An 8155-nucleotide genomic window follows, 5' to 3' on the forward strand; every position below is an offset into this window, starting at 1 on the left:
CTTTTAGCCAAATGCCAAAAAAATGGCCACTTGAGAGCAAACCAGAAGAGCATTGCATCACCCCAATAAAGAAGTAGGTTTTCATGCACCAAACAAATCTACAGAAAGACTTAGTTTCAGTGCTCCTCTTTTAAAGAGTTTATTTTACACTTATTATAGCACACAGCATGGCATTTTAAAACTCTGACATATAACTCCCAAATTAGATAAAGAAAAGACAAAATTGTCTATCTTATTAGAAACAAGATACACCCTCACCATATATTCTTAAAACATTATTGAACTTTAATTTTCATAATTTAATAATATATTCTTGAAACAATCTGTAGACTACTGCTTTAACGAAGAACACTTTTAAATAGACATGATTGTCCTAAATTGTTTATTAGACATGGATTTTACAAACATTACTTATGAATTAGCGGTAACAATGGAGCTGGAGAGTGCTGTGCCTTCTCCAAGCTGCACAGCAAGAACCACCAATACTGTGGTGGAACTTGTGGCCTTTTGCAAGACTACGGCTTGTAGCCTACAGATGTCAGCCCACACATCTCCTTGTGCTTGTGGACTGGCTTGGTGATCCATTGGGTGTCAAGATTTCTTCCGATAGCTTATGGAGTTGATCAATGAGGATAATCTCAAGGAATTTATATGTGGAATCTTCACCAACCTAGTAAGAATTCAGGACTCTCAGTGCCCCATGGTGCAGTCCAGTTCACCCCTCAGCAACAGACTGAAAGCTTCCAGCTGGTTAACCTCTTGATGGTCAGGCTTGCCATAATTGCACCCTTAGGAACCAGGTGTTTGCAGCCATCTTGGTGCACTTGAATCCTGTAGATGACATAACCTTGCTTTACCTTGTATCCCAGTCTGCATGTTTTATCCATTCTGATGGGGTAGGGAGGCCCTGTGCAGCTCAGAGAGCTGGTGGAGCAACCAGCAGCAGACTCTCAAAAGAAAGCACATCACATCGGACTACTTCCTCCATATCTCCTGGACATACTTGTAGGCACTCAGCTTAGCTTACCTAGATGACTGCTACCAAACAAAAAGGGTCATTGGGGTTTTGACTTGTATTTCTTTAATGGCAAATGATCTTGAACATCTTTTCATGAGCTTTTTGGCCAATTGTGTATCTTCTTTGGAGAAATGTCTAATAAGTCTTTTCCCCTTTTTAAAATTGTGTTGTCTTTTTGTTGTTGAGTTGTAGGATTTCTTTCTATATTCTGGATATAAAATCCTTGTCAGATGTGGTTTCCAAATATTTCCTCCCATTCTGTAAGTTGTCTTTTTACTTTCATGACGAAGTTTTTAATTTTAATGAAATCCAATTTATCATTTTTTTCCATTTGGTTATCATGCTTTTGATTTTGGCATAAAATCTAAGAAAGACTGTCTGACACAATTGAAGATGCTTTCCTATGTTTTCTTCTAGGAGTTTTATAGGGTTCGCTCTTATATTTAGGTCTTTGATCCATTTTGAGTTAATTTTTGTGTATGATGTGAGGTAGAGGCCCACCTTCCTTCTTCTGCATTTGGGTATCTAGTTTTTTAGACACAAGATTTTTCAGGTCATTCCCGTGATGGCCACTACCATTTGTTACAGCTTGCACAGAGGCAGCAAAGCCTAGTGGTTAAGAGTAACCCCCCGGCTCTTCCAGGAACCAGCTATGTGGCCTTGAGCTATTGACCCACAGCTCTCGATCTTCTCATCTGTAAAATGGAGGACTCTTTCCCTTGATTTGGCCTCATTCTCAAATACATCTGCTGACTTGGTAGAGACAGGCCCCCAGATTGAGCTCCACTCTACCTTGAAACCCCAATAAGAGAGAGAAAAAAGCCTTCTGGCCGAAAGTAAGAGTGCCTCTGTGTATCTGGGGGTGGGGATGGTGGGTATTGGAAATCTCATCCATGCATCTCCTCAGTCCCTGAGTTCAGACTTGGAGACTGTAGCTTTGGGTTTGGTGGAGACCAGGAAATAGACCTGTCTGCTGTATTCTGTGCACTCAACAAGCATGCCTTTCAGTTCTGAAAGCGGTCTGACTTACGTCACCAAACCCTGCCTGGGCCTACACAGGGTCTGAGCTCACTGGAGACCCTGAATCTCCATGGTGAGCCCTCTCCTGGGCACAGGGGCTGCATCTGCTTGCTCATGGCTCCTCGGCTGGGTTGTCCCACAGCTGCTGCCACAGTCGCTTCCCAGGTTCCCAGTATATCTTTAAAAGTGCTATCTTGTAACTAGACTTGATGCCTTGGCAATTTTTATCTTAGTTTCATTTATTTAAGCAGTAAATCCTAAGTAATTTTAGGTATGTAGTGTAACCTAACTTTAAAGTTTGGATTGTTTCAATAAACATTCATTTAGCACCTGTTATAAATGCTGTAGAAGATGCTGGAGTTACAAAAAGGAATAATGCTCAGTCCTTCCTCTTGAGAGAATGAAAAATTCTCTGGGATGTGTAAATAGATAATCAAAGGAGACCAAGCAGAGGATAAGATCTTTAAAGATAACATTTGCATGAAGCCCTGAGGGAAATAAAGGAGAACACAACTAACTCTGGGGACAGTAGGGGATGGTGACGAAAAGTTGCAAAGAGTTGTTGACTGTTAAGCTGAGTCTTAGGGAATGAGAAGCCTTTGCATGTGTATTTACCATTCATCTATTCTCGAAATAAGTCAAGATGATGCAATGTGAACATTAATCACTCCACGAGGGTTCAATGATACGAGAATAAGTTGACCTGGTTTGTAAGAACAGTGTGGTAATTTCAGCACCAACAAGTCACAGCATGAGAGTGAAACTTGAGCAGTTCCAATGTTGTGCATGGGATGTGGGCAACTACAGTGTTTTAATAAAATTTCTTAAAGCATCAAAACAAAATTGAATCTAAGAAGCAACTTTAAGGAAACTTCCTCAAGAGTCCGTAAACTCTTCACAAATGTCATGCTATGCTTCAATATCATCTTTGGGAAATTTAAGAGAACCTCTGTTCAAGGTGGCCTGCTGGAGTCCCAGCTCCCTCTGCCCAAGTAAGCCTTCTGCTCATTGTTCTAGTGAATGGGTTAGAGGCCATCGTTTGGTGGGTCCTATCAGGCATGTGTCTAATGGCTACAGGGTGGAAACCAATCAACAGGACTTGGACAGAAGCAAAATGTTCCTTCTAATCTGAAACCATTGCTCAGACTCAGAGTCAACAAGCAGATTGTGCCCTTAGTTTGTATTGCTGTAGACATTAAGTCATTTTGTCCCCATCTTCCCTTCCATTTCATGGATGAAGGAGCTGAAAGCAACTTGTCCTCATTTGTAGAGCTAGAAAGTAGTAAAGCTGAGGTTCCAAATCAGGTCTTCTGAATAAAAAAATGGATTTGGCTCAACAGATAGAACATTTGCCTACCACATGGGAGGTCCAAGGTTCAAACCCAGGGCCTCCTGACCCAGGTGATGAGCTGGCTCAGTGTAGTGCTGATGCGTACAAGGAGTGCTGTGTCACACAGGGATGGCCCCCGCGTAGGGGATCCCCACATGCAAGGAATGTGCCCTGTAAAGAGAGCCGCCCAGCACGAAAAAAGCGCAGCCTGCCCAGCGTGGCCCTGCATACACGGAGAGCTGATGCAGCAAGGCGATGCAACCAAAAGAGACACAGATTCCCGGTGCCACTGACAAGAATACAATCGGACACAGAAGAACAGACAACAAATAGACACAGAGAGCAGACAACAGGGGAGTGGGGGGGGGGGCGGGAAAGAGAGAAATAAATAAAAAAATAATAACAAATCTTAAAAAAAAATAGTTTAGTTAGAAATTTCTGAAATGATGCCAAGTTGGGAAATGATAGACACCTATTTGCAACAGTATGTCAGAGTAGATATGCAAAGAAACCTAAAATGTTAGATCAAGCCATTTTTAAAAAGTATGACTGAGCTTGTGGTAAGGTAAACAATGAGAGGATAAACAATGCAAGAAAGTGTGATTCCAGAGGGACCAATAAGTACAGGCTGCCCAGACGTAGTCTGGAGATTGCTAGAGGCCTATGTAGATCCTTGGTTTTAATGGGCCCAAAAGTTTCATGCCTGAGCACTGGGATATGATTATGAAAATGACTGAAAAAAATAGGAGATTCCAAAATCACCTAAATGAGTGATCTAGGATAAAACTTGCCCCACAGAAGGGGAGAGGATATTTGGTTGCTTTGGCACTGGCTCTGGGTGGAGTAGCACGGCAAGAAGAGGGAGAAAGGGAGAGCAGGCATACCCTGAGAATTTCTAGCCACAAACCTGCAGACTCTCATGCTTGGGGCTAGAATTCATTCTCCCTCTGTGGCCCAAAAGCCTGAAGGCAAACATTTAGCTTCATATATCCTCTGGTTAGTAGTTTCTAATATATGTTTAATTGAGGTTCTAGAATGAGAGAAGGGGGGGCGGGACACAAAATTTGAAGAGATAATGGTTAAGAATTTACTAGAATTGACTGGTGAAAAACACAAGTGATCAGTCTTATGAGACTTAAATCACAAGCAGGTGTGTATCCCCCCAAAAGAAACATGTTCTTAATCTATTCCTGTGGGTATGACCCCATTATAAATAGGAGTTTTGGAAGGTGTTACTTTTCGCTAAAGTGTGGCCCAAATGAATGAGGCTGGGCCTTAATTCTATTACTAGAGGCTTTATGAAAAAAGCCACATGGAAGAAAAGCTAGCTGGAATTCAATGGAACCTGGAAAAGGAAGGAGAAGATGCTACCATATGTATTGCCATGTGATAGAAAAGCCAAGGATCCAAGAATAACCAGCTGCTAGTCCCAGAGTTTTGAACTTCTCCTTGCCTCAAAACTGTGAGCCAATAAATACCCATTGTTTAAGCTACCCCATTTTATGGTATTTGAGACTGCAGCAGGGAAACTGCAGATAAGGAACAATAAAAAGATATCCATGCCTGAAATGTCAGAGGAGCAAAGGTGAAGAAAATATATATATTTAAGAGCAGTTAGAAAGAAAAGATTATCAACCAAGAGTTGACAAGTGTCAGCTGACTTGTTAGCATCCTGTTATTTCCTCCTGATGATCAATATCAATTATTCCTGCAAGTGTGGTGACTTCTTTCTTTGTCTATTGTTCTCTTGGCAGGCAGAACCTGAAGTGACCAATGGTAGCCAGAACATAGAAGACAGTGGAACTCACTGTATCCCAGGTGGAGCATTCACCCTCTGGGAAGCAGAGTGTCTAGACCCACAGAACTTAAAACTGCAGGGATGGGAAGCACTGGGGATCATGGTGAGTGGGTTCATTTTTGCTTCTACCTCATGGTTTTCAGACTCATGTATTCTACCTAAATCATATAATATGAAGAAATTTGATTTAGGGTGTAAATTATCTCCTTGAGAATAATGTCCCATTTTAGCAGGATAGCATCATCAAGATGGCACCTCAGCCATCTACTATTCTATCAGGGTGGTGGGTTCTGGGTGGCATAGATTGTAAAATGACCAATCTGTTCTCATGGTTACATGCCCATCTCTGCATTTCCTTTGCTCTACAATAGGACCTTTGATTTGAGACATTGCTGTGTGGATCCTGCATTGGTAGATCAAATACTCTGTGAGTTCTTAGATAATTATACTGGCACAGGATCTGCAGTCAGGAAAGGCAAACCCATTTCCAGGAAATATATTGATCCTGGTCCATATGAATCACCTCAGCGAGCTTGCCTCTAAGTGGCTGACTGATTTATCAGGGGCTTAGTGTTGGTTTCTATTGCTGGACATTTGACAGTAGCAATAACTAGGCCACCCTGGATGAGCTGGAGGCATGCAGTTGGGCCCATTCAGTGCCTTTACCTCTGCTACTGTGGCACTCCTTCCCTCCTCAACCCTTCCTTTGTGTATCTGGGGCTGTGAATTCAACATTCTCTGAAGTTTCAGTTTTCTGATTAAGTTCTGAGATGGATCCTCTACTTGTTTGTTCTCAGGTTGCAGAGATTAGGATTGCCTTAAATGCTGTCAAGGAAGCCCTCCAGATCTCACAATTTGCTACAAAATGATGAACCATCCTGAATCTGTCAGTATTTCTTTTCAATGACACTCAACAAAGCGAACAGTCACCTAATTCCAAGTACTATTTCCCTCATATCTATCCAGTTCCAGAGATGCTATGGATTTTTCCACTGGTGCCACATTCTAGTTTATCACTAGTGGGTTTTAGCAATTACCCCACTAGAATATGGCATGCAGTAACCTTACCTCCAGTGGTGTTGTCCTCATGGCTCATTGCCAGCTGGCCGTTGTATAATCCATCTCCAAATCCCAAATCCCACTGGAGTCTGCTTCTTAGGACCACTTATGGTGTCAATTGTCTTAGATTGGTTTCCTGAAAATAGGCTCTGAAACAAGGGTTGATTGGGGCATGCTTTTTGGAGATACACCAGAAAAGTATGCAGTGAGGAAGGCAGGATTGGCGCTTCTCCACAACCTGGTTGCCAATGATGCCTCAGCCCATTCCAGGGAGCTCTGGAGCTTGGTTTGGTCTTTAGTTGGAGGCCAAGTGCTGGGTCTCTGTAACCCTGCATTGACTTTAGCCCAATGGGAAAGAGCATAGCCTTGCATGAGGCAGTTCCCTGAAGCTGAGGACAAATTGCACTGAGGGCTGAGTGGTCAGTAGCTGATACTCCCAGCTTCTGGGGAATGGGCTTATGGACAGCAAAGAGGGATCTGGGGAGCACACCATAGTACCCAGGACACTTCGCTGTGCCTGCCCATTCAAAGTGACAAGTTTGGTAGAGTAGAGATAGCCACTCCACAAATTTCTTTTGTTAAAACGTAATAGATCTATTATCTTATCCATTCATTACCAGTTGCACAAGTTCAGCCTTTCCTCCTTAAGGAGCAAACATTTCATTTTCCTCTTGGCTCTATTTGGAAGTTAGAATGAATCCCCATACCAGTCAGCTTTTTCTTAATGCTGAACTGAAACAAATTTGCAGCAGGAATGTTTAATGCTTAGCAAGCCACAGAATCCATGTGACATTTATTTCTAACATTTGTTAGTAGTATATTTAGCACCTCAGTTTTGCAGTGGGGAAGTCGTTTTATATGCATTAAGAATGGGGGTAACAAATGAAGTTTAAGAATATAAGAACTGTGAGTTTTTTATTGTTTAGGTTTTTTTTGGACATAGGAATGGACAAAAGAAAGATTTATACTGAAGTTATTAAAGTTTAAGCTTCAGAGTCCTTCCCTGCTCAAACCTTTTTCACATGGTCTTGTGGTTTTTGTAACATTTACAAAGAAAAGTATTTGTAATTTGTTGTGATTTCATTTCTCACTCCAAAGAAATCCTTGCTTTTTATCATTTATGTTGTACTCATAATTTGGTGTTCTTTTTCTTAAAGAACCTCCCACCCAATTGTGTAATCTTTGCATCTTTCTGTTGACAAGAATGAGCAAGAAGTTGCTCACTGCCTAGATAAAAGTATTTGCGATCCATTGAGAGATGGAAAAGTTGGTGCTTATTGGCCTGAGACTACCTAGGCTGAGCTTTTGAATATTAAAATGTTTCTAGGCTCTGGCTGACTACGTTTATTTAATGCCTTGTCTTCTAAATCAAAAGTGTGTTTCTAATGACTTACATATGAACAGTCTAAATACCTACGTCATTGCATTTTGAGCCTCTGAATAACTTACAAGTTAGATCTTACAGATGAGGAAACAAAGAACCAGAGAACTTAAATAACTTACCAGATGTCATACAGTTAGGAAACAGCAAGCTATAACTCAGATTGGCCTCCGAGTCTTCACTCATTGCACTTGCTACTCTGTCATGGTCTCCTCTCAATAGAGCATTTATCTAGACCTCTATGACAATGTGTTTTCTTCCTGTTAAAATGGCAAGAAGAACTTTCACAAACACTTCTAAGCCTTTATTTAGTTTTATGTCAAGTCTTAGCACTGGAATTTGATTTTGCAGAGTTTGACCTGAGCAGGCAAGGTCCAGGTAATATCAGAGGAAGTAGCTGTGAAGAGGAGTGATAGAGGGAGCTTGAGAGGGTAGAGTTGTAGAATGTGGAGTTGACCCCTATGTGGGGGATAAAGGAAAAGTTAAAGATGATTGCAGCTGACTAGCTGGGATGACTAGATGAATAGTGTCTTTACTGAGAAAATAATC

General features: G+C 41.5%; 1 pseudogene; it reads right to left on the reverse strand.

Moving 5' to 3' along the window:
• Positions 1-418: 418 nt before the first annotated feature.
• Positions 419-4308, reverse strand: LOC111760021 (large ribosomal subunit protein eL15-like; annotated as a pseudogene).
• Positions 4309-8155: the final 3847 nt, after the last annotated feature.

The sequence above is a fragment of the Dasypus novemcinctus genome, chromosome 8, assembly GCF_030445035.2.
Source record: "Dasypus novemcinctus isolate mDasNov1 chromosome 8, mDasNov1.1.hap2, whole genome shotgun sequence".
NCBI lineage: Eukaryota > Metazoa > Chordata > Mammalia > Cingulata > Dasypodidae > Dasypus > Dasypus novemcinctus.